The sequence below is a fragment of the Chenopodium album genome, chromosome 15, assembly GCF_948465745.1.
Source record: "Chenopodium album chromosome 15, dcCheAlbu1.1, whole genome shotgun sequence".
Classification (NCBI taxonomy): domain Eukaryota; kingdom Viridiplantae; phylum Streptophyta; class Magnoliopsida; order Caryophyllales; family Amaranthaceae; genus Chenopodium; species Chenopodium album.
In genome coordinates, this window is record NC_137848.1 from 35,581,372 (window position 1) to 35,609,292 (window position 27,921).

The following is a 27,921-nucleotide window of genomic DNA, read 5'->3' on the forward strand; positions in this document are numbered from 1 at the left end:
TAAATCAAAAGAAAGAAATCTTACAAACATTCATTGAATTGAAGAAGGAATTTCAATTCAAGATCAAATTGAAATCTAAGATCAAATTCAAGTACAAACAAGTAAATCTTAAGCATCTCTCTCTAATTTCTCTCTCTACTCCTTCTGGAAAAAATCTCTCTCTAGTACAAAGTTATGTCGTCATAAAAAAAGAAAGTCAAAAGCTATAAATAGGAAAATCGAGCGAAGGGGGCCGCACAGGCCATGCGCACGCACAGACCAGCCGCGCGCGCACCCCCCTGTATGGTGCACGAGGCCTTGGCTCCTTTGCTTGCTTGATCAAACTCCGCGCTCCCAAGCATCCCCATCATCAGTGCACTCGAGATGATGCCCGCGAACAAGGTAGTCCCAAAATGAGCAAATTGACTTGATTATTCACCTACAAAACACAAATAAAACAAAGAGAGAAAGCATAACAAAGTAAAACTAAAACTAAAACTATGAATTATCAACTAAAAATATGAAAAACTCGTAAAAACTAATTGAGAACCAAAGTGAATTATAAAAAATTGAAAATCAAATAAAACTAAGAGAATAATATGAAAATGATGAAAGAAAATAAAGAAAATGAACCTAAATCTTATTCTTTTGAGCGCCATAAACGACGCTCATCAAATTCCCCCAAGCTAAACTTTTGCTCGTCCTCGAGCAAAACAAAATCAAACCCAAGGGAAAATGATGACACTACTCAAGCAAAGAAAGAAACAAGAAAATTAGAGAAGATGAGAATATACACTAACTCACTTTCGTAGGAATCACGGTCAATTTTAGCAACTAAAGATAAGCCATTTAAACCCCTAGATCGCTCTAGAGGACGAGTGATGCTCTCATAAAGGTTTCCAAAGAGGTTAACCTATAACTCTTTTTATTAAAAAGGAGGCAAAGCAAAAAGAAAAGAAAAGCGGAAGTTTAAAACCTTGAAAAGAAAAGAAATGCTTATACAATGGCCTTTTGCACATGATCGAGGCACGAAGGATATCAAACTTTCTAAAACAACAATGGTAATCACGTTCTAAGATATCGAGGGTTGATTGAAACATAGCGTATGCTAAGCGTAGAGAACTAATGAGGCGCAATCCACTTTCATCTCAACCAATCTAACCGCGTTCTCCCTAATGGCTTCAAATCTTCCCTTAGTAAGCGTCTCTATGGTTCCACAAAGGAACCGGAAAAGAATAGAATTTGAGGGTTCTCAACATCTTGACCTTTCATCCCTTTTCCTTAGGCTTTAACTCATAATGCCCTTCCTCGGTATATGACTCAACCATTAGGTCGAAAGGACTTTCCCAAAGGTTGTAACGTAAGGGAAAAAGGTTAGGGGTAGGCTTAAAATTTAGAATTTGGTGGTACACCTAGGTTATGAATCAAAGGTTGGCCACACCTCGACACTAAACCCAAGAAGTCACCAAACAAAAACAAACTAATACCCCCAAGCTTATTCAAAGCTACATCCACAAGCATATATACAAAAAGTGTAAACGCTTCTCCCCCAAGCTAAAAGAAAGCATTGTCCTCAATGCTCGAAAAGGGAAAAGAATCACATCAAACTGTTTTTTGAATTTTTTCATTTTCACGCTTTTTTTTTTTTTTATGTAATTTTCATTTTATCAAAGCAATTGTCCTCGCCTCTTTTAACTTTGGACAGCTTTTTCGATTTTGCGTTTATTATGTCCTTGCCTTTTTTAACTTTGGACGGCTTTTACATTTATTCATGTGCCATTATTCACAATATATACAAAAGACGAGTTTGCTTACAAATAAAACCAATTTCCAACTTAATAGACCACAAACTCCAAAAGCATGACCATTTGCTTCACAAAAACCAATAATGGAACAAAAAGAAACAAAAGGCTCAAAGTTCTAAAGATGTGGCTTGAAAAGTAGGGGAAAGGCTCAAATGGTTAGCAAGATGGCAAATGTAAACCCAATGAACTAAAAAGGAAGAAGAAAATCCTAGAAATGGAAAATTACCACCCCGAAAAATGGCCTTTGTCCTTCCTCGTTGGTTCGGTCTCGTGTTTGAGAATTATGAGTCAAGATTCAAGAGTAGGAATGCAAAGGTGAAGGATCCACGCCGCACAATCAAAAATGATGAAGGCTTGAAAAAGAAAAATCCTCACACGGTTGTAGCAAAAACTTACTAAAGGTGTCAAATCCACCAAAGGAAGCAACTCCGTTTTACCACAAACCAAAAGAATCCGGCTTCAAGGCCCCAAAAGGTCTAAACCGCTACCTTAGCATACCTTATCCTAGAGTCAACCAAAGATACTCTCAAACCGTGCAAACCATTGTATTTAGGAAGAAAAATAGCCAATGTGCAAGTTCAAGTGGTTCTAAGTCCAAAGTAAAAGCAAAAAGACGAAGAAATAAAAGCAATGCCTCAAAAACATTTTATTCATATTCACAAAAACAAGTTTTTTTTGTTTGTTTTTTTTGTTTTTTTTGTTTTTGTTTTTTTTTGTTTTTTTTATTTTATTTTTTTTACAAGAAAAGAAAGGGACTAAAAACAAAATAAAGAGAATAAGGGATAAAAAGAAAAGAAAAGAATAAGAAAAAGAGAAAAGGAAAACATGAAGGCAGAAGAAAACAAAAGAAAAAGAAGAAAAGGAAATTGAAATGAAAAATAGAAAAGTAAAGGAGAAGTAGAAAGCAGTAAAGAAGTAATGCTAACACACATAAATCCCAATCAACAAACAAGTGAACATTTGGCCACAACGCCAATGTTCCCAAATACACTAGGGTGTTAAAAAGCAAACAACCTCGAACCATTCAACTTCTCCTAGAACTAATCCTAGACTAAGCAACCAAGAAAAGAAAAAGAAAAGAAATAGAAAGATCTCACTAGGCGCCAAAGCTATTGCACATTAAACAAGGCGAAAGAGCACCTTTATGAATCGTCGAAATCCAAAGCATAAGCAATAGAGCAAGGTGAGAAATAAAAGAACTATATACAAAGAAAATTGTTAGTAACTTCAATACAAAAGGAAAGAAGAAAATAGAAAACAAAATGTAGGAAAATAAAGAAAAAGCAAGTAATAGTAGCAGCAAGGGTCAGAATCATCAGACTAAAATAGTATCAGGAGATAAGAAATCAGACAGTCATCATCAGGAATCATCACAACAGAGACATAGAAAAACTCAACGGACAGCGATCAGCGAAACAAGCAACAAACCAATAACCGGGCAGAGAAATCAGTAGAAATACAGCAGCAACATCATAAAACCAAACGACACAGAGATCAATACCAGAAACATAAGAGACCAGGAATGAACTATAAAAGCAGGGGAGGATATGGTGAAGCACAGAAACAAATGACATAAAGCACCCCCAAGCTTAAATAGGACTACCCCCCTAACTCCAAACCTAAAGACATATATGTTTCGGGGTTTTTTGAGTCCCTTGGGAGAGTTACAACACTAAGACTGGATGCTCGCTTGGATGCCTGTACCTGCAAAACAACGGAGCACCGAATGGTCGGTGGTCCGCCTCCGAAGCTTAAGTTAGTCTAAGTCCGAAGAATAAGGTGCGGAATGTAAGGGTTATCTGCTCGGATTCCGAGCTCGGGTGTACTGTTCTCTTGAGAGTGACAGTTCTAACAATGATTGGCAATCACTGAGTGTACCTCGTAAAGAGTGTCAAAAGAAAACGTCTCTCCCATAAATGAGGAGGTCATCTCCTGTTTATAGGCTTCTCGAAAAACGTGCACTCCCTAGGGTTTCGTGCCCCAGGGAATATTCACGCAGCTTTTGCAGACCTCGGGATTTGGGCCTGAAAGCCGCCAATCCCAGGTCCTTTTATCCGTCTGCCACGTGTCGTTCCCTGAGAGGTCCAAGGTGGCGCCTCTTTCAGTGACACGTGGCGGACTCTGATTGGGCCAACTGGCCTAGGGTATTTTTACCCAAATCATTTGCCCCTCACAGGTGACACGCGCTTGCCACGTGTTGCCTGTGACAGGTGTCAGCATCCGATTGGTCGGATTTTGAAGAGTTACTGTGGAGGGAAAATTTTAGGGTTTTTAACCCCTCTATAAATAGAAAGTTTTCACCCCCTGAATCTTTTACACCTTTGCGAATCTTTGGAGAATCTCTGACTTTTGACTTTAAGAATCTCAAAATTCCCTAAGTGTTTCTTAGTTCGTAAGCATCCGACACTCGGCCCGCTGTCCGACCGTTCTCAGCCAACCAAGCGTCTCTCACCCTTCTTCTAAAGGTAACGCCTGTTTCTTCTTTTACTTCTCATTTTTTCTTTGTTTTCGAAAAAATGGTTTCCCAATCGCATGCGGCACAGTATAGGATAGTGATCAGCCGGTCACCGGGGACGGCTGAATCTAGAACTTGTAGTGCCGACTGCTTGGCTAGCGACTGTGCTTTGCGAACTTCTCCGAATCCGACTGGTTTCGCGTCTATGCAGGACACGATGGCCAGAACAAAAAGAACAACAAGAAAACCCAACTCCGATGGATCTTTTTTCCCGTCGGATGGTTCAACTCTTTATTCTGACGGCTCAATGAGGGTGCCTCGAAGTGAGGTGTCGGAACACCCTGATAGCCCTTCTTATCTTCCTCCTACCCCCACTTATTACCATTCGCCCTCTTCAAGCGGTACTCCTAGTGATAGGATACTGGAGGAGGTAGATGAAACCTATGCAGCCGGGCCTTCTGAACAGGTGCCGGAAGAGAGTCTAAGGGAGGACCCTACTGGCACCAGTCGGCAGTCCCTTAGCGCTGATGACAGTTCTGATGACGAGTCGGCCTCGTCATCTTCTTCAGATAATGCCTCCGCCTCTTCAGGGGAGGCAAGGACAAGAATAGATACTGCTAGGGAGTCCCTGGCAGTTGAGAAGGGGGAATCTTGGGCCGAGCTGAGCGCTTCCAGGCGCTTGGAGAAAGCCCCTTACTATCATCATGTTCCGCAGAGCAGGCGGAACACCATGGCAAACGGCCTTGCAAGTTTTAGGCGCAGGGTTGTGCTGGGCCATGGCTTTACTTTGTGCGTCCCAAATAAGGACGACACCATTACTTGGCCGAGCATGGCCAGCTACCAAGACCGAGCATTCGGTTGTTATGAGGCGGCCTTTCAGGCTGGCTTCCGCTTCCCTCTCCATCCGGCTGTGGAGAGAATTTTGGATGGATACCAACTTGGTATCTGGCAACTTGTACCCAATTCCTGGATAAACATTCTGGGGTACGTTGCCACCTGCGAGATGCTGCAGGTGGAGGCGAGTTTTGAAGCATTCGCCCACATGCATTATCTTAGTAGGGCGCCTGCTAGGGGTGGCGAGGGCTGGTACACCTTGACTACTTGCAAGGGGTACATGATGGCTGTTGGCAAAGAAAACAAGTGGAAAGACTGGAGAACTAAGTTCTACATAGTCAAAATCGCCGACAGCCGCCTGAACCAAAAGTATAACAGGTGGAACAAGGATCCACCTCTCCTAGCAGGCAGGAGTGCACTGCCAGCTCTTCCTAGACGATCAAAGGAGGAGATCATGGATGCGGGTTTGTTTACCGTGTCCGTGAGGACGAATGATGAGGGGGACAAGAAGTCACCCCTCAAAGCTATCTCCCTTTGTACAAATGGTTTGAGGAAGGGACATTCTTGGCCGCTTGTGGGCTAAGTACTGAGATGCCGAGAGGTAGTCGGCCGTCTGTTTAATATGCCCTTTTTAATTTGCTTGTCTTCACTGGTTAAATGTGACTAACACTTGATTCTTTTTTGCAGACAAAGCGATGGAGAAACTCTCGGCCTCCAAGAAGCCGGCTGTATCTGCTGCCAGATACAGATCAAACGTCCTTAACAGGGCGGAAGCCAGCACAAGGGTGGAAGAGCAGCAACCAGCCGGTACCCAGGGGTAAGATTTTGTACTTAGCATTTTTCTTATTAATGCTTATCCTTTGCCGAATGTTTACTGACCTTTGTTTTGTCTTCAATGACACAGGGTACCTTCTCCAAATCCCCGTCCAAACCATCTGACCCTAAGCTCCAAAAGACTAGGGCGGGTGATGTGAGCGCATCCGGCAAGGGCGGCCGGAAGCACGTTGCTCATAAGCCCAAGAGGCCCTCAGACGCCCCTGCTGGTGAGAAGAGGTTTCTGGGGGAAAAGCCCCCCTCTTCTTCCGGTAAGGAGAGGCTTTTGGGGAAAAGGCCCGCCTCTTCTATCGGTCAGAAGAGGGTTCTGGGGGAAGAGGAGGTGGATGAGGGCGACGGTAGAGACCATTCGTCCTCCCTTTCTTTTCTGCAAGTTAACCGTACTTGAGTACTTTTCTAACTTTTTCCTCTTGCAGTTCCTGTACAGAGGCCGACTGTAGCTCAAATGGCCAAGTCCATGCTGAGGGCGATTGATCCGGATGATAAAGCATCCGTCAGAGGAGTCGGCACCCTAGACCTTGATGGTATTCTAGGGAATCTTAGTGAGGTAGACTTAGCCTTGAATCACTTTTACATTCGTCTCTCTCTTTTATCCGCCTGGTTCTTAACCATCCGCTTCTTTTTGCAGGCCATGCTGCGCGTCCAAGGGCTCGGCAGACCCCTTAAGGAAAAGACCAAAGAGGTAAAAGCTGCTAAGGCTCAGGCCGAGTCCGCCTTGGATAGGGCTCAATTTGATATTGCCCAGAATGAATTTCTGACGCTTGATATGATGTATTCGCAGTCGGAGGCCAATCTACAGGTGAAGAAGGACCTGGACTCGGCCCGCCTTCAAGTCTCCAACCTCAAGAAGGAGATCAGGTCCCTTAAGGCGGAGTTCGAGCCCCTTCAGGACGCCAAGGATGAGGCCGAAAGGGCCCAGAATAGGGTGAGCCGCCTGGAGCATAAACTCACCAACCAGGAGCACCAGCTGAGGACCAAGTTCGAGTCCCGTGCCGAGCAAGAGAGAGCTGAACTGGTCAAACAAATGATCAAGGATAATGATGCCATCATGCGGGACACTTGGGCGGCTGTTCAGCCAGGCTCGGATTACCAAATTTGGAAGTCCAAGTTTGATGAGTTCAGCAAAGCTCTCGACGATCGCCTCCTTGAGGAGATGGAAGAGGCTTCCAAGGCTGATGCCGAGGCCGAGGCTGCCGAAGGCTCTGGGTCCGACTCTTCTGGGGAGTCGTCCTCTGGGGAGGAGGAGGAAGATCAGGCGGAGGAGCAGGAGAAAGATGATGAAGAGCAGCCGAAGGGCAACAGGCCGGATGCCAATGAAGAGGCTCTCCCCTGATTACTTAAGCTTTTATTTGTTGTTTCTGCGGCCGAATGGCCAAGTACTTGTTTTTCCGGCCTGTGTGCCGAGTATTTATGTATCTTTACCGACCGAGGGGTCGGGTAATTTGACAATTTCCCTGGCTTTGCCAGATAACAATTTAACCAATCGTCTGGTGGCGATTGGTCATTTTTAACTTGAATCATTCGGCCATTTGGATGAAGTTTTTTCATTCTGCCCTTTGAATTGTTTGAAATTTTTACATGTTTTTTGGCCAAGTATTATAACTTGTATACCATGCGAATGTTCTTGCCCCTGGACGGATGTCGAGTGGTTTCGGTTTATGAGATTGATTAACTTGGAAATTATTGATACTTATAAGAGTATTCATGGTTTCTAAGTCAATCAATCACTATGGTGATTGCCCCAAACCACGCGGCAGACGTCCATCCAGAATTTGGCGAAAATAAGTGTTCATTCGGCCATTGGCTCGAACAGAACTCAAATTTCCAACTTAGCTGTTATGTTAAGGAAAAATCCCCGCCTGTTCTGCCCCATAGGCAAAAACAGGCGCATCCGACCATTGGCCTCATTGAGATTAAAGTAGTTCGTCCGCCTGTCTTGCCTTATAGGTAAGGGTCAGGCGGCATCCGGCTGATAGCCTCAAATAAGTGCTAAGTAGTTAACTTAACGCATTTTTATTAAATCATTCTGCCTGTTTTGCCCCTGAGCTAAAACAGGCGCATCCGGCTTTATGCCTCGATTAGCCTCTACTTATGAAACAATGACCATTTCCGAACTGTGCTAGAACAGATAGAAAATTTTGGCCTTTTAGATTTCACTTTCGATTAAAACAAACGACTGCGAGTGCTGTCTTAGCATTCGGTAGGGCCGCTTGATATATTCGTAGAGCAATGTGCCACCCAAATGGGAGATGCTTCTCCTCGACGAATTCACCCAAATGGGCGTCGTCGGTTATCTGACTCATGTTGGAGCAGACGGTCATACTCATGTTGGAGCAGACTGTGACCATTCGGTCTCTTTTTATCTGGCCTTAGGCCTCGTAATTGATTAAGTAAATGTTGGTTTAAACTTAATAAAATTTCGTAGGAACGACTGTTTAGAACAATTGGCTCCTTCAAAGGGTCTGGGGCGTCTGCTGTTAAGGACAGACGCCTTTCAAACATATTGGCCGTCTGTAGCTGGTACAGACGGTGCTGAAAAGCATAAAGTTGAAAAAAGCATATATTCTCATTAACAAATCTTTGAGATAACAAAATTGAAGCATTTATATTCGTACTTAGAAGTAGTACTTTTTCAAGTTGTCCACATTCCAAGTTCTGGGCAGCTGCCTGCCGTCTGGTTCTTCCAGGCGGTAGGTGCCGTCTCTTATTTCCTCATTCGCCCTGCTCATTCGGTAGGGGCCTTCCCAATTTGGGGTTAGCTTTCCCTGCTCATTCGCCCTACCGACTGCTTCCATTTTTCGTAGCACAAAGTCCCCCACTTTGAGAGGACGCTTGTGTACTCTTTTGTTGTAAGCCCGAGTCATTCTCAGACGGTATATCTCATGGCGCAAGGCAGCATTGCCCCTGCGCTCTGGTAGTGAGTCCAATGCTAGACGCATGGCCTCCCAGTTCACCTCCTCGTCATACAACATGATTCGAAGAGTCGGCTCATAGTGCTCAATGGGCAGGACAGCTTCTGCACCATACACCATAAGAAATGGGGTCTCTCCAGTTGCCCCTTTAGCAGTCGTCCTGATAGACCAGAGGACGTGTGGTAATTCATCCGCCCAAAGGCCACCAGCCCGTTCAATTTTCTTTTTAATCCCGTCTGAGATTAACTTGTTAAAAGCCTCGACCTGGCCGTTTGCTTTAGGCCGGCCGACTGATGCGAAGAAGCTAGAGATCCCTTGGTCTCCCAGCCAAGTCTTGAGTTGAGGCGTTTCAAATTGAGGACCATTGTCAAAAATCATAGATATGGGCACCCCGAAACGAGTGATTATGTTTCTCCAGATGAAGGAAATAACATCTTTTGTCTTAATGTTTTTGACTGCCTCCGCATATACCCATTTAGTAAAGTAATCCACAGCCACCAATATGTAGCGCTTGCCGCCTGGTGCGGCTGTATATGGCCCCAAAATGTCCATGCCCCATTTGGCGAAGGGTATTGGGCTGTGGATGGCCGTCAGATCTGTAGCCGGACGATGAATGAGCTTGCCAAATTTTTGACATTTGTCACATTTTCTCACCAATTCCATTGCATCCGACTCCAGTGTAGGCCAGAAGTAAAGCCGCCTGGCTTTGGCAGCAAGGGATCTGCCCCCTATATGGGAGGCGCAGAATCCCGCATGCAACTCTTCGAGGACTTCCTTACCCTTCTCGGGGGTAACACAATTCAACAGAGGTTTCAGAAAACCAGCCCTGTAGAGTTCCCCTTGTCGCAACTCAAAGTTAGCCGCTCGTTTTTTCAAAACAGCCGCCTCCTGTGGTGAGTCAGGGAGTGTGCCGTCTGTAAGATAAGCCCGGATGCTGTCCATCCAGGTTGAGCTTCGGTCAAGAACTCCAATGGGGTCTTCTTCAGAGATACTCCTTTTTTCCATGACCTCCCAGAAGACTGACCGAGGCGTTTCACAAGAGGCGGATGATGCTAGCTTGGACAAGGCATCCGCCTGATTGTTGGAAGACCTGGGCACTTGACTTAGTGTAAATTCTTCAAGTGTCCCAACTTCAGCCTTGACCGCCTGCATATATTTTACCATGGCCGGATGAGTGGCCTCGTACGTTCCATTGACTTGGAGTACGACCAACTGTGAGTCTGAGCAGGCGTCAATTTTCTTTGCCCCTGCTGCCTTACAGTACCGAATGCCAGCAAGCAGGGATTCATATTCGGCCACGTTATTGGAGACCTGGAACTTGAACCGTAGTGCATATTCAAATTTGTCCCCCTCAGGAGACTGACAGATGATCCCTGCACCACAGCCATTCGCAGTAGAGCTCCCGTCTACATACACTTTCCAAACCTGACTAGTATCATCCGGAACAACCGGCCTTGTCATTTCCACAATAAAGTCGGCGAATGCTTGTCCCTTTATTGCTTTCATGGGTTCGTAAGTGATTTCCAATCCTTGCACTTCAATCGCCCATTTGAGCATTCGTCCAGAAGACTCCAAGGTTGTCAGAGGTCGTTTAATCGGCTGGTCAGTGTAGACCACTACCGCATGTGCCAAGAAGTAAGGTTTCAATTTCTTGATGGCTATGTAGAGGGCGAGACCAAACTTTTCAACCATGGGATACCGAAGCTCAGCGTTCCTGAGAACATGGCTGATGAAATAGACCGGGAGTTGAGTGCCGTCTCTTTCAGCTAAGAGAACAGCGCTGAGGGCATGATCGGAGACGGCCAGATACATGAAAAGCATCTCTTTGGGCAAAGGGCTAACAAGCCTCGGCAAAGAGTGCAAATGAGTTTTTAACTTTTGAAAGGCCGCCTCTGCCTCATCTCCCCATTCAAAATTAGTCTTCTTCCTGATTGCTTGGAAAAAGTAGAGACACTTATCGCCTGACCGACTGAGGAATCTCCCCAGGGCCGCTAGACAACCTGTAAGCTTTTGAACCTTTTTCACAGTTCGGGGCGACTGCATGTCGATGACTGCCTGTATTTTCTCAAGATTGGCCTCTATTCCCCTTTGATCAATCAGGAATCCGAGAAACTTCCCAGACTCAACACCAAAGACACACTTTTTTGGATTTAGCATGACCTTATGCCGCCTGAGTGTGGCGAATGTTTCTCGGAGATCAGCAAGATGATCCGCTTGTAGTTTGGATTTGATTATCATGTCATTAATGTATGTATCTACATTCCTCCCAATCTGATTACTGAAGACCGTATTAATCATTCTTTGGAAAGTTGCAGGCGCATTCTTCAAACCAAACGGCATCACAGTATAACAGAACAACCCCTGATCAGTGACGAATGCCGTCTTTTCTTGATCTTTTTTCCACAGGGGAATCTGATGGAAACCTGAATAGGCGTCCATAAAACTCATCAAGGCATGACCGGCTGTTGAATCAACCAGGCTGTCGATCTTTGGCAACGGATAACTGTCCTTCGGACATGCCTTGTTCAGGTCGGTGTAGTCAACACACATCCGCCAAGTTCCATTCGGCTTTTTTTACTAACACAACGTTAGCTACCCAGTCGTCCAGCAGCTTTTTAACTTCAGCTGCAGCCGCCTGACTTCTTTCTTCGCCTTGATTTCTTTTCTTTTGCCGAATGGGCTTCTTTTTAGGATCTACGGCTAGTTTGTGGACAGCGAGATTCGGGCTTATGCCAGGCATCTCTTCTACTTCAAAGGCAAAGATGTCTTTGAATTCTTTCAGAAGCTGGTGTAGACTGTCACCTAGCTTAACAAATGCAATCGTCCCCACCTTAACAGTCCGCTCTGGGCGAGAGTCGTCCAGAGGGATATCAATGTGTTCACCAGTCGGCTGGGGACGGAGATCATCCGACCGTTCCCCGGTCAGTGATTGCTATTTTTTCTCTTTTTTGACCGCCACCAGTTGATCAATTTTTCTCTTTTTCTCAGCTGGTGGGGCCGCTTGGTCTTTGTCATCGTCAAGGTCGACTGTTTGTTTGCCTCGGACGGCTGCTGCGGCCGCGGGCTTGACATCCGAGAGATAGCACTCCCGAGCTGTCTTCTGGTCCCCATTAAGGGAGCCGACTATGCCATCATCCCTCTCATACTTAACGAGCATGAGGGCAGGAATGATGACAGCCTTGCACTCGTTAAGAGTGGGTCGACGAAAGATGAGGTTGTAGGCAGTAAGCTCTTCAACCACGAGGAAACGGATGGTCATATGCCGGCCGTTTCCCTTTTGCCCCAGCCGGATGGGAAAATCTATCCGTCCGACTGGGTGCACGAGTCCTCCCCCAAACCCTACAAGGGTGTGCGAGACCTCCATCATGCTATCTGGCTTGTACTTGAGATTGGACAAGCATTTGAGGCTGATGAGGTCAGAGGAACTGCCTGTGTCGATCAAAATTCGACCAACCAGTTGGTTGGCCACTTTGCATTCAATGACAACAGGGTCATCATGCGGACGACGGACTTTGCCTCTGTCCTTTTCTGTGATGATGACCTCGGGGAAGGCGGATGTGCTTGCCGCCTCTCCCTCTTCAAGGGAATGGATCATCTTTTTCAGATGATCCTTGGTGCCCCGAATGGTCGGGCCACCCCTGGCGAATCCGCCTGCTATGGTATATACCGGATCTTCATCGGTGTCGGTACTAACAGTCGGCTGGGGGGCCTTCTTTTTGGACTAACCCTGATTCGCCTTTGAAGTCACTTTGGACTTCACATAGGACTTTAGCTGTCCTTTGTCGGCCAGACGGTCAAGCTTTCGCTTGAGGCTGAAACAGTCGTTAGTGTCATGACCGACATCTTCATGGAAGTGGCAATGTTTATTTTTGTTCCGATTTTCAATGGAACCTCTCATTGGAGTCGGCTTCTCAAGAGTCAGCCGATCCTTTATTTCCATCAAGATGGAGCAGCAGTCCTTGTGGAATTCGTACCTTGGGACGTACGGCTTCCACTCTTTCTTCTTCTTCTGGACCGACTGATCAGAGTTATCAACGGCCCAGACTTGCTTTTTCTTTTTGCTCTCTTCTGGCTTGGGAGTCGGCTGAGCAGGCCGACTCTCCTTCTGTCTGTCGGACCTCTTAGAGTCCGACTGTTTGTTGGAGGAGCAGAGCTCGGTCGCCTGTATATAGGCTTCCGCCTCTCGCAGCGCTCCCTGCAGAGTGAAAATTTGCTTTCGGACAAGTTCGTACTTAAATGTAGAACCGTCCTTTAGACCTTTGAAAAAGTCTGTAAAGGCGACCTCGTCAGATAGCCCATAGATCTGGATTCGTACCAGATTGAACCGCCTGACGTAGGAACGCAAGCCTTCTCTATCTCCCTGCTGTACATTGCCAAGATCAAGGCTTGTCTTCTTGGCAGGGATGTTCATAGAGAAGTTGGAGGCAAACAAGAACGCAAGTGTCTTGAAGCTATTAATGCAACCAGCCGGCAAGTTGCCGAACCACTGTTGGGCTATGCCCTTCAGCGTGGCTGGAAAGCAGCGACACCATGCGGCATCATCCAGCCCTTGTAAATACATGAGGTGGGTGTATGCTAGCAGGTGGTCTTCGGGGTTGGTGGTCCCATCATAGGTTCCTACCAACACATTTTTAACCTTGGCCGGCTGTTCGGCGTCGGTTATTTCCTTAGAGAAAGCAGAGGGTTGGTCTCCAAGGTGCTGCAGCCTAAGCTGCCAGTCCATGGGCTGATAGCCGCATGCCGCCTGTCCTCCAAAGAAAGCAGGCTGGATGTAAGGTTGAGCAGGCGTTTGGTACAATGGCTGAGCCATGTACTGAGCCGGCTGGATGACATGAGGTCCAACTTGAACCAGGGGGCTTCGAGTCTCATGCACAGATTGTGAATACCTCAACGAGGTATGCTGGGAGCTGTCGTGATAAGTCGACGTTGAGGCCGACTCTGAAAGCTCATTCCTCTTCTGCTCGATGTAATGTCGAGCATACAGAGAATGTTTTCTTGTTACCATTCGGCTGAACATGCCGAATGGCTTTTCTTGCAACCGTTTCTGGGAAACGGAGTCTTGAAAGGTCAAACTAAGGCCGAGCCGTGTCCTTGGGATGAGGAGTTGGCTGTCGGTCCCTGATCGATTTGTTCTTGCCCGTTTAGGCTGACTTGTTGGCCGACTGTTCCTTGGCAGGAGTAGCCGACTTCTTGTTGGTGAGTTGTTTAATCTCACCACGGAGAGTGCTCACAAGCTTCATGAGCTCATCTCTAGTTACTGGGTCTGACCCTTCCACGTTGGTAGAATCAGACGACTTCTTTGAATGTCTGGCTGGTTTTCTCGGAGCAGTCTGAGAGTGAGGGCGCTCCCGCTTTTCCTTGCTGCGGACGCGCCTGGAGATGAGAGACCCATCTCTAGCAGTATAAGTTTCGACGTCACCGTCGTCACCTGAATCATGGTCCGTTTGGACCAACACTTCGTCCAGGGACCGATTGGTCTCTGGTGGTTGATTAGTCTCCAGTGGCCGATTGGTTTCTGGAGGCCGATTAGTTACAGAAATTGGTACAGTTTTCAAAGAGGCCATCTTAGAGGTACTCTCCCCACAGACGGCGCCAAATGTTTCGGGGTTTTTTGAGTCCCTTGGGAAAGTTACAACACTAAGACTGGATGCTCGCTTGGATGCCTGTACCTGGAAAACAACGGAGCACCGAATGGTCGGTGGTCCGCCTCCGAAGCTTAAGTTAGTCTAAGTCCGAAGAATAAGGTGCGGAATGTAAAGGGTTATCTGCTCGGATTCCGAGCTCGGGTGTACTGTTCTCTTGAGAGTGACAGTTCTAACAATGATTGGCAATCACTGAGTGTACCTCGTAAAGAGTGTCAAAAGAAAACTTCTCTCCTATAAATGAGGAGGTCATCTCCTGTTTATAGGCTTCTCGAAAAACGTGCACTCCCTAGGGTTTCGTGCCCCAGGGAATATTCACGCAGCTTTTTCAGACCTCGGGATTTGGGCTTGAAAGCCGCCAATCCCAGGTCCTTTTATCCGTCTGCCACGTGTCGTTCCCTGAGAGGTCCAAGGTGGCGCCCCTTTCAGTGACACGTGGAGGACTCTGATTGGGCCAACTGGCCTAGGGTATTTTTACCCAAATCAATATAGGCAACCGAGAAACATCATATAAAGCACATAAGAAGGGGGGTAGCCATGGTAGTATCACTCCGCACTATGGTAAGGGGTAGAATGAGAACTCCCCTCACCGGTCTCCATCATATAACTAGAGCTAGCCATCTCGCTCATGTCCATGGGAGCCTTACCCCTTAACCTACCTTCCCTCCTAGCTCTATCAACCTCAAAATAATGAGACCAATCATCTAAGACCGGCTTACCCGACCTACCCCACCTTCCAAAAGTCTCGGGGTCTGGAAAGGGCGAAGGATTAGCCGGATCATATGTATAATCACAACCACCGGGCCGCCGATAGTCGTAAGTGGCCGGGGTGGTGCCTATGATAGAACTAGGGTGAACATGAGGGCCCTCCTAATAAGGGTAGCAAGGTCGAGGACCAATGGTAGGATCAAAAGGCTCCCATTGAGGGATAGGTCCTTGTTGGACCGGGAGATACGGGTAATTCACATAGGGCTTGATCTCCCCCCTCCGAACATGCAAATCGTACAATTGATTTGTATGATAGTCATAACCAAGATTAGGGGTTTTCATAGAAGGCATAGAATATAACACATTAGCAATAGAATCAAGCCTAGCATGAATGGTTGACAAATCAAAAGTAGAAGGAGTAGGAGAGGGGGAAGGAATAGGTGTACCTTCCGATTCAACAGTGGGAATAGTTTGAACATTCGATGAGAAAGAATTGGTTGAGCGGCCTCTTGTATGATTCGTCCTACGTCAAATAGAAGGATCAATATCTTGCACAGGAGGCCTCCAAGATAAGGAATCTTTCTCTCTTGGTCGGGTAGTTGCCTCTTTGCATGGGATTAAGAACCATTCTTTAATCCAGGAAACTTTCCAAATGAAAACATCATCCTTTCTAGTATGATCGAGGAACTTTTGGTTCACAAGGGCGGAGATGTTGAGGAAATGAGAAGAAGATTTTTCTCGAGGATCAATAATTGGGGGAAGCACATTTAACAAAGTCTTATAGTCGTCATTGATGCAAAGAGCTAGGATAGAAATCATCCCTCCCAATTGGATGCTCCCCGATAGGCTAACTCCATCACGGATATCCAAGAATCTATTGATCAAATGCTCCGTGAAATCCATTAGCTCAATCTCTAAGTCGTTTTGGTCGGCTTTCCACAACCAACAAAGCTCCTCTTGAGAGATAGCTCCCAAAGAGTCCTTGGAGCAAAGAGCGTAAGTGAGGAGACGGTTGAAATACCGCATAGCCGGATGAATCATGGAAGTGGTCTTGGAATTTTGAGGCTCATACTTCCCTTCCTCCGAGATACTTCTCCACCAACGATGCTCATTATATCCATGGTCATCTGCCATTCTACTATGCGCCGGATAGATACAATGTTCCGCGTCCGCGGCCCATGGAAACTTGAAGTATGAACATAGTTGAGAATCCGTCAATGAGTGATCATGTTGAAAAGTTGGAAAGTCAAAATCCTTGAGGATTCATCACCCGATTCTCGGACTACTTCAAGAGAAGAAAGAAATTCATAGGTCACCCTAGCATAAGTAGGGGCGCTCAAATCCAAGAACTCTAAAAGACAAAAGCCCTTTGCAAGAAGCCGAACGTCCTCATCTATGCCGAGAAACTTGGTTGTTGCTTGATCGTAGAATCTTGTTGGTCTTAGCTTTCTCTTAGATAGACGCTTGAAACAATCCCAATGGGATTCTTTAGAAAATTCAATGCCGTATGTCTCTTCTACCTCGGGTGGAGGTGGAACAACATGCCTAGGTTTGCTTGAACTTGATCTTGCCCGCTTCTTGTGACGGATTGGAGCCATCTACAAGGATGAAAACAACTCATGAGCATATCTTTACATTTGTCATATTTCAATAATAAGCATAAGTAATTGCTCAAGAATCAAGCACAAATGCAATTATCTCAAAATAGAAACAAGAGATGGCTACATATGAGCAATGCCATTAATATAGAATCATGAATTTGAAGCAAGTAGGCATGGATTAAAGGCAAAATTGAACATAAGAGACCAAATCATGAATCAAATTGAGCAAAATAATCTCAAACATTGAATTATCAAAGCAATAAAACCATCATAAAGAATACCCACACTAGTGGAAAAAATCTTATTTGTAACAAGCTATTCGTAACGGACATATGATTTTCCGTTACAATTAAGTCATTCGTAACGGGCAAATTCAATCTCCGTTACAAAAAAGTTGTGAAATGGGCAGGAAAAGGGTTATTCGTAACGGACAAATTGGTGCCCGTTACGAAAAAGTTGTTATTCGTAACGGACATATTGGTGCCCGTTACGAATAAGTTGTTATTTGTACCAGGCATTATTTTGCCCGTTACGATTAAGTAACTAATCGTAACCAACAAATATTGCCCGTTACAAGTAGAAAAGTCAACAGAATTTTGACCTTGTTATTTGTAACTAACATAGGGTGTCCGTTACGAATAAAGTTTTAAAGTAAGCCCTAAATTTTTACTTTCCCCTTTCTCACTCCTTCTGTCAAAAAAATTCCTCTTTCTCTCTCCAATATTGAAGCAGCTCCCGCGCGTTTTGCTCCTCTCATTCTCACTCTTCTCCTCCATTGAAGCGCACTTTGAGTTCTCCATTATTGAAGCGCACTCCGAGTTCTCCATTATTGAAGCGCACTCCGAGTTCTCCATTGAAGCGCACTCCGAGTTCTCCATTAGTGAAGCGCACTCCGAGTTCTCCATTGAAGCGCTGTATGAGTTCTCCATTGAAGCGCTGTCTGAGTTCTCCATTGAAGCGCTCATAGTTCTCCATTAAAGCGTACTCTTTCTCTGTCCTCCCCCAATTTCGTAACCCTTGTTTCAGTTTGCTTAATTGCAATTACTTAATTATAGGTTTTATTTTTTTTTTCCCCAAATTAATTGATTGATTTTATTATTTTCCATTTGTTTTGGGTTTTATTATGTTTTAGTTTAAAAGCCTTTGAATTTTGAGCTAAGTATGAATTAATTGATTGATTTTTTTCCCCAAATTATTACTATCTTTCTGGATCCCCCCTTACATCGTGAATCCGTTTATTTGCAGTTGCCCTACGCATGATAAGCTTTGGATGTGATTACCACTGGGCACAAAAAGATTCTCGCTTTGATCAAGAGGTAGTTGTATATTTTGTGGTCTAATTAAATTGCGGCCTTGGTCTCTCTCTGCAATTGTATAGCGTGATTGCTTGCTGTTCCTATTTCTCATTGTTAGTTCATTACATTTTCCTCACTGTTATCCCTTGCTTGTAATGGCTGCAAGAATTTGTGAGCAGATGAGCACAACTTGTGGATTCACTTTAGTGTGGATACGCTATGATTGCCTTTCACAGATTAGTGATCTTATTTTCTTTCTCGGATTTTATTTTCCGCTTCAACTTTAAGTGATACTTGCATGTAGTATATTGGATACTACGTATGTTTTTGTGCATTCGGCATGTCCGCCTTTTATAAGCTGTGTGCTGAAAACTATTGTATATTTAGCTTGTTTTCTAGGTTAAGTGTTCAGTTGTTTTAGCTCTAAATTATAGTTTTCTGAACCTAATGTTTATTGTACATTCTAACAAAGTCCTCATAGAAGCTGCTCCAAGTTTATTGCTGATTAAGTCATTTTTAATACCACTAATCAGTTGAATGGAATACCATTAGTTAAAATAATGCAATACTTCTCCCTGCACTAGGAACTTCTACGTGCATTATTTTTGACTGTTTGGTGGATTGTCTAAAGTGAGGTTGAAATGTACTGGTATTTTTTTGAATATGTCTTGCAAAAGATTTGGCATCTAAGGAGGGATTTTCTTTATAAAATTGCTAATTATTTTGTTTATTCAACTGATTTTAGATTAGGAATGTAATGTAGATTCACTAGATTGCATGTTTATAGTTTTATATGGAAGGTTGGCTTATTTGACTAGTACAATACAACTGGCAAAATTAGTATAGATTTAAGTTTGCTTGTAGCTCAAGTAGTCAACCTATGGTTATCCATGTTTTCAGTATTTTCACTTCCACATTGAAATGAACAAATAGAGGACATAAGAGATTGAGGGATGCCCTCAAGTGCTTTTGTTTAAAAAACATGAAATTCCCTATAAATTCCAACAATAATTATTATTATTATTTTTTTATATTTTGGTTGGTTGAACCTTTTGTGCCCTGCTGTCATTAGCTTATGTCTTGCTTAGTGTCACATCCCGAATCTATTTTCTGATTTGTACTGCTATGAATTAGCATTTTTGGAAAAGCGTATTAGATAATGCAATATATATATATGTATATATATATATATATGTATATATACATATATACATATATATATATATGTATATATGTTAGTGAGTGAATTAGAGGATTAATGCTATGAATAAGAGAAGAATAGGGAGAGATTGTTATAAAGAATACTATTTAAAGTTTTTTTTGTTCTTTTTATACAGTTTGGGAGAGAAGAAGCATCTCGAAAGCTTGTATTACTCTTTATTTTTAGCTTTTAATGCAAATTTCTATCAAAATTCTTCAGAATTTCTGCAGAAATTTCCAGTTCATATCATGTACTCATTTGGCTCTTAGATTTTTGTTTTCTGAATTTGTCTCATTTAAGTGAATTCATGGACTTGAATAACTTGGGCTAAATGCTTCCATGAATTTTTTAGTTGGTTGTGTATGTTTAAATTCGTTGTCCATTTTAAATGATTAAATAATGTTGGTGTTTCATTATTGAGTTTTGCACTATGATAGTGGACACTAACTATTTTCTTTTGGAAGGATTAAAGAGGATGATAAGATGATACAAGCCGAGGGTGTTGAGTCACTTTCAGAGGCAGAGCTTCGTCAAGCATGTAGAGATAGAGGTTTACTTGGTTTGCTTTCTGTTGAAGAGATGCGTCAATAGGTTTGCTCACAGTGCTCTACCAAATTTATTTTTGACTTTTAAGTGGATGATGCACTACTTGTGTTGATCTTTGTTTTAATCTAACCATTATTTATGATTGCAGTAGATTTGTGCCTTCCTGAGTGAAATGATGTAATTTTGAACCCTTACAAATTGCTAATCTTATGATTTAGAATAATTTGTGCTTGTCAACTAATATTACCATGGTGGTTCTCGGCTATCTATAGTACCTGATTCTGGTCAATGTTCATTCATTCAAGTTTTCATCTATGTGCAGCTGCGTGATTGGTTGGACTTATCTCTCAATCACTCTGTTCCGTCATCTCTTCTTATTCTTTCCAGGTAGGCAGTATTTTTCTTGGAAATTCTTCTGGTTTATAAGGATTGTGGCTCTCAAGCTAGAACAATGACGAATTGTTTTGACATGTGGCTGACATTCATCCGTGTTTTACTCTTGATGTTATGATATCTGGCAATAATAACGACCCCTAAATCATGGACTTGCTATATAGAGAATTCCCACCTCCTGGCCCCCTCCTGGTAATAGGAACCAAGGGCATTATTAACTGTAAATCTCTTGTGTAAACATTGTTGAATGATTGAGCTAGCCAATGATGAAATTATCTAAATTATGGACTTGATCTATATCGAGATTTCCCACCTACTGGCCCCCTCTCCCCTGGCTAGAAACCAAGGGCTTAATTGCAAATCCCTTGTGTAATTTTGTATACATTGTTAAATAATTGGACTTAGTAATGTACTTGTGATATGCTGTTATTCTAAGCTAGGCAAATACCAGCCTTAATTTTTTGGGTATTTTATTTGTATGATTGTAGTTGAGGTCTTGAGAATATTGAGTCAGAAATTCTTCTGCATTAGTGAGGTGGAACTAGTTAAGGCACTGATATAATAAGGCCGTAGTGTTGTTTCACATGTTTGACTCTCTTGCACGGACTGTTATATTTCTTTATATTTTCTTTATGTGTAATCTTGCTCTTGTATTATATGACCTTTAGTTTAACTGCTGCGTAATAGAGACCATGCTGATATTAGACCTATTTCTTGACATCTAGGGATTACGATGGGAAGGTGACTCCAGAAGAAGTAGCTTCTGCTGCCGCATATCTGAAAAACAAAATTGACAAAGATGGTATCCAAGAGCTCATCAGCAAGCTGTCAAAAGACAGAGGTTCGTTTAATACACTCCCTCCGTCTCTAAATCTAAAGTTCTAAACTACATATCTGTTTCAAACTATCTGAATAGTACGTAGTATATCACTTTCTAAAATGAGAGTGTAATTTTTAAACCTACCTAAATTATCCTATACCGTTCTTCTATATTATTATGTTATATATTTTGAAATTTTTTATAATGAAGGCTAGCTGTAGTATATTTACTTCTAAGTTTTTAAATAGCCTAAAATCAATTGCAGCCCCTATTATTTAGAATGAAGTGTAATATTTTTAACATATACTTCGTATAAGCTAGGAGTAGGGATCGATTTTCTTTCCTAGCATGAAAGTGTTATTAGTTGTCATGTATGAGGGCTCTTAGATCTCTATTAATTTGGCACTAACATTTATTGTACTAGAAGACATCTTTAAGTTGGTCTGACCCAGTTCTTTTGCTTTACTGATTCTGTGTGATTGTTTTTATCAGAGGGGAAGATACTTGTTGAAGACATTGTTAACCTAGGCAGTCAGAAGCATGGTGAGGAAGCTGAATCTGAAAGATGAATAGATTCAAGATTTATCCACTTTAGAAGTAAATATTTATTGAATGCTTAACTATTAGCTTAGGTAGAACAACGTAATATTTTTAGTGTTGTTGTATATGTTGGATAAATTTATACAAGTTTTTATTTGTAATGTGTTACTACTTTAGTTTTTATATTACGTCGTATTAATTATTACGAAAGATTGTTCGGTATAATTGCTTTTTACAGGAACAGGTATATTATTACAGGTTTTAATTAATATATATTAATTATATATAAATACATGCTGTCGAAATTAAATAAAATGAAAATTTAATTTAATAATTATTTGTAACGGGCAGCAAAATTGTCAGTTACAAATAACCAGTTATTCGTAACGGGCACTTTTGTTGCCCGTTACAAATAAGTGTTAAATTATATACCATAAAACTCTATTCGTAACGGACATTTAAGATGTCAGTTACGAATAATCACTTATTCGTAACGGGCGTTTTATGTGCCCGTTACGAATAAGGGCTTATTTTAATACAAAAAAATTTATTCGTAACTGACATTTCAGATGTCCGTTACGAATAACCCATTATTCGTAACGGACCCCTTATTCGTAACCAACATTTAAAATGTCCGTTACGAATAATGGGTTATTCGTAACGGACATCTAAAATGTCAGTTACGAATAATGGGTTATTCGTAACGGACAGTGCCCGTTACGAATAACAATGGCCATCCGTAACGGCCGCATACGTAACGGACGCTGCCCGTTACGGATGAGGATTTTTCCACTAGTGCCATGAAAGAGAAAATGACCAACAATGGTGAATCAAGGAATTAAGAAAATTATACAAATTCATCATGAAAAAGCTTCAATTTAACACTCAATGACATCATTCAACGCAAATTACAAGTTAAAAGAACCAACAATGGAGTTCTACCATGAAAGCAAAAACAAGGGTTTCAAGCTTGAACAATGAGGAAGAAGATGACTAGAAAATAAGAAATTATACCTCTATGAAGCCTTAAATTACTTGCAAATTTCCTAAAATGAAGATTTAAGAACAAATAGAACACCCAAAGACAAGTTCCAAACCTCAACACAAATCCTTTAAATTTCGAAAAAACCCCAAAATTTTCGAAATTTGGGTTCGAAAATCTGGAAATTTTTTTGTTAAAATTCGAAAATGAGATGTGTTTAATGTAATTTGATGTTAAAATGAAAATAAAAGAGGTGAAATTGATATGATTTTGCAAGAGAAATAATAGGGTTTGATGAGAGAATGAAGTTGGGAAAATGGGCAAAAGTCGGGGAGAGAGAAAGGAGAAATAAGGTTGGTGCGTTTTGGGGTAATAAGGGGGGCTTGGCGCGCGCCTAGCTACTGCGGCTGGTGCGTGTGCGCAGGAGCTTGGTGCGTGCGCACCAGCGACAGCAGGGGGCTGTTCTTGCTTTGGGTTGCGACGATTAGCTAAAAATCTCTGCCTACCTGGTGCGTGCGCGCAGCCAGGAGGTGCGTGCGCGCAGCCAGGAGGTTCGTGCGCACCAAGTAGGTGCTGGTTTGGTTCAAAAAAAAGGCCAAACTCTGACCCCTGTGGTGCGCGCGCGCAGGGCTGGGGTGCGTGCGCACCAAGGGGGTACGGGGATGGTTCAAAAACCGTCAATTTTTGTCAAAGTTAGTGAAAATTTCTTACCCCTTTGGTGTACGCGCGCAACCAAGGGCATTATTAACTGCAAATCTCTTGTGTAAACATTGTTGAATGATTGAGCTAGCCAATGATGAAATTATCTAAATTATGGACTTGATCTATATCGAGATTTCCCACCTACTGGCCCCCTCTCCCCTGGCTAGAAACCAAGGGCTTAATTGCAAATCCCTTGTTTAATTTTGTATACATTGTTAAATAATTGGACTTAGTAATGTACTTGTGATATGCTGTTATTCTAAGCTAGGCAAATACCAGCCTTAATTTTTTGGGTATTTTATTTGTATGATTGTAGTTGAGGTCTTGAGAATATTGAGTCAGAAATTCTTCTGCATTAGTGAGGTGGAACTAGTTAAGGCACTGATATAAGAAGGCCGTAGTGTTGTTTCACATGTTTGACTCTCTTGCACGGACTGTTATATTTCTTTATATTTTCTTTATGTGTAATCTTGCTCTTGTATTATATGACCTTTAGTTTAACTGCTGCGTAATAGAGACCATGCTGATATTAGACCTATTTCTTGACATCTAGGGATTACGATGGGAAGGTGACTCCAGAAGAAGTAGCTTCTGCTGCCGCATATCTGAAAAACAAAATTGACAAAGATGGTATCCAAGAGCTCATCAGCAAGCTGTCAAAAGACAGAGGTTCGTTTAATACACTCCCTCCGTCTCTAAATCTAAAGTTCTAAACTACATATCTGTTTCAAACTATCTGAATAGTACGTAGTATATCACTTTCTAAAATGAGAGTGTAATTTTTAAACCTACCTAAATTATCCTATACCGTTCTTCTATATTATTATGTTATATATTTTGAAATTTTTTATAATGAAGGCTAGCTGTAGTATATTTACTTCTAAGTTTTTAAATAGCCTAAAATCAATTGCAGCCCCTATTATTTAGAATGAAGTGTAATATTTTTAACATATACTTCGTATAAGCTAGGAGTAGGGATCGATTTTCTTTCCTAGCATGAAAGTGTTATTAGTTGTCATGTATGAGTGCTCTTAGATCTCTATTAATTTGGCACTAACATTTGTTGTACTAGAAGACATCTTTAAGTTGGTCTGACCCAGTTCTTTTGCTTTACTGATTCTGTGTGATTGTTTTTATCAGAGGGGAAGATACTTGTTGAAGACATTGTTAACCTAGGCAGTCAGAAGCATGGTGAGGAAGCTGAATCTGAAAGATGAATAGATTCAAGATTTATCCACTTTAGAAGTAAATATTTATTGAATGCTTAACTATTATCTTAGGTAGAACAACGTAATATTTTTAGTGTTGTTGTATATGTTGGATAAATTTATACAAGTTTTTATTTGTAATGTGTTACTACTTTAGTTTTTATATTACGTCGTATTAATTTTTACGAAAGATTGTTCGGTATAATTGCTTTTTACAGGAACATGTATATTATTACAGGTTTTAATTAATATATATTAATTATATATAAATACATGCTGTCGAAATTAAATAAAATGAAAATTTAATTTAATAATTATTTGTAACGGGCAGCAAAATTGTCAGTTACAAATAACCAGTTATTCGTAACGGGCACTTTTGTTGCCCGTTACAAATAAGTGTTAAATTATATACCATAAAACTCTATTCGTAACGGACATTTAAGATGTCAGTTACGAATAATCACTTATTCGTAACGGGCGTTTTATGTGCCCGTTACGAATAAGGGCTTATTTTAATACAAAAAAATTTATTCGTAACTGACATTTCAGATGTCCGTTACGAATAACCCATTATTCGTAACGGACCCCTTATTCGTAACCAACATTTAAAATGTCCGTTACGAATAATGGGTTATTCGTAACGGACATCTAAAATGTCAGTTACGAATAATGGGTTATTCGTAACGGACAGTGCCCGTTACGAATAACAATGGCCATCCGTAACGGCCGCATACGTAACGGACGCTGCCCGTTACGGATGAGGATTTTTCCACTAGTGCCATGAAAGAGAAAATGACCAACAATGGTGAATCAAGGAATTAAGAAAATTATACAAATTCATCATGAAAAAGCTTCAATTTAACACTCAATGACATCATTCAACGCAAATTACAAGTTAAAAGAACCAACAATGGAGTTCTACCATGAAAGCAAAAACAAGGGTTTCAAGCTTGAACAATGAGGAAGAAGATGACTAGAAAATAAGAAATTATACCTCTATGAAGCCTTAAATTACTTGCAAATTTCCTAAAATGAAGATTTAAGAACAAATAGAACACCCAAAGACAAGTTCCAAACCTCAACACAAATCCTTTAAATTTCGAAAAAACCCCAAAATTTTCGAAATTTGGGTTCGAAAATCTGGAAATTTTTTTGTTAAAATTCGAAAATGAGATGTGTTTAATGTAATTTGATGTTAAAATGAAAATAAAAGAGGTGAAATTGATATGATTTTGCAAGAGAAATAATAGGGTTTGATGAGAGAATGAAGTTGGGAAAATGGGCAAAAGTCGGGGAGAGAGAAAGGAGAAATAAGGTTGGTGTGTTTTGGGGTAATAAGGGGGGCTTGGCGCGCGCCTAGCTACTGCGGCTGGTGCGTGTGCGCAGGAGCTTGGTGCGTGCGCACCAGCGACAGCAGGGGGCTGTTCTTGCTTTGGGCTGCGACGATTAGCTAAAAATCTCTGCCTACCTGGTGCGTGCGCGCAGCCAGGAGGTGCGTGCGCGCAGCCAGGAGGTTCGTGCGCACCAAGTAGGTGCTGGTTTGGTTCAAAAAAAAGGCAAAACTCTGACCCCTGTGGTGCGCGCGCGCAGGGATGGGGTGCGTGCGCACCAAGGGGGTACGGGGATGGTTCAAAAACCGTCAATTTTTGTCAAAGTTAGTGAAAATTTCTTACCCCTTTGGTGTACGCGCGCAACCTATTTGTACGTGCACCAAGCAAGAATATTTCGGCCATGAATATACTCTCGTGTTTGCATAATTAGATATTTGAAAGCGCATTCAAAAAAGAGTAGAAAATCAATAAAAATGCAAACATGAGAGCATAAAACCCCAACAATTTTCCACCTAAACTTAACTAAACCTCGAGAAAGCTTGAAATAACACCAAAATTGTTGGAAATTTTCTTCGATCCAATCTCATGGTACCTAAAATCAAGAAAACAAACAAAAATAAAGAGGAATAAGAAAAATTCTCAAGGATAAAAGAAATATAGAAAATCGTAAAATCAAAAGAAAAAGGTTAGAAAACCGGGTTGCCTCCCGGGTAGCGCTTGTTTAACGTCATAGCTCGACGTCCTCCACCAATTAAGGTGGTTGTCGGAAAAGAAATGAGTGAACAAGGCCAACAAAAGCACCGTCGAAATACTTCTTGAGACGATGGCCATTGACCTTAAACGGAGAAGAAGAATCCATCATTGATACCTCTACAACACCACTTGGAAAAACATTCTTGACCAAATAGGGACCGCTCCATCTTGAAATGAGCTTTCCGGGAAACAACTTCATTTTTGAATTGTAGAGAAGAACCTTATCGCCAATACAAAAATCTTTCTTCTCAATAAGCTTGTCATGCGTTTCCTTGGAACGAGCTTTGCACACACTAGCACAATCATAAGCATCAAACCGAAGCTCCTCTAGCTCATGAAGATCTAACCACATTTTCTCCCCGCACTTGCCAAGTCAAAATTTATCTTCTTGATTGCCCACAAAGCACGGTGTTCAATTTCAACTAGGAGATGGCATGACTTGCCGTAGACTAGGCGGTATGGAGTGGTACCAATCCTTTCGATTTCTCACAACCGTCTTTTCAAGGATGAGCTTGATTTGATGATTAGAGACTTCCGCTTGACCGCTCGATTGGGGATGATATGGGAGGCCGAATCTTTGATGGACTCCATGCTTCCTCAAAATCTTTTGGAAGGCATGGTGAATAAAATGAGAACCGTTGTCGCTTATCACCGCCTTTGGCACCCCAAATCTTGGAAAGATTATCTTCTTAAACAACTTCATAACCACCTTGTGGTCATTAGTTGGGGAGGCAATGGCCTCAACCTACTTAGACATGTAATCGACCGCCACAAGAATATATTGATTTTCGAAAGATGAAGGAAATGGCCCCATAAAATCAATACCCCACACATCAAACACTTCCAACTCAAGTATGGGTTGTTGAGGCATTTCATTTCTCTTGGAGATGTTCCCAACTCTTTGACATCGGTCACATGTCTTGACAAAGCCCCATGAGTCCTTAAAGAGATGTGGCCACCATAAACCGCATTGAAAGACCTTAGTGGCGGTCTTAGAGACACCCATATGGCCCCCACTTGGATCCGAATGGCACATTTTCAAAACACTAGGCACCTCTTCGTTTGGCACACAACGTCGAAGTAAGCCATCGACCCCTTGCTTGTATAAGATGGGATCATCCCACACATAATGCCTTGCCTCTCTCTTGAGCTTCTTTCTTTGGTTCTTAGAAAAGGAAAGAGGAAACTCCCCACATGCAAGAAAGTTTACTAAATCGGCAAACCATGGGAGCTCCTTTGCTTCAATAGCATACAAGAAATCATCAAGCATCTTATCCTCAATTGGAGAATCATCACCATGAGTTTGAGAATCTTCTAAACGAGAAAGATGATCCGCCATAACATTTTCCGCTCCTCTTTTATCCCTAATCTCAATGTCAA

The 27,921-nt window shown here is 42.2% G+C and overlaps 1 long non-coding RNA gene across 1 annotated transcript; it reads left to right on the plus strand.

The window, feature by feature from the left end:
• The first annotated feature begins 17,434 nt into the window (after positions 1–17,434).
• LOC145582174 (uncharacterized) lies at positions 17,435–20,199 on the plus strand. Its single transcript, XR_014099810.1, has 4 exons — positions 17,435–17,751; positions 18,016–18,086; positions 19,731–19,857; positions 20,135–20,199. It is a non-coding gene; the product is annotated as an uncharacterized LOC145582174 (long non-coding RNA).
• Positions 20,200–27,921: the final 7,722 nt, after the last annotated feature.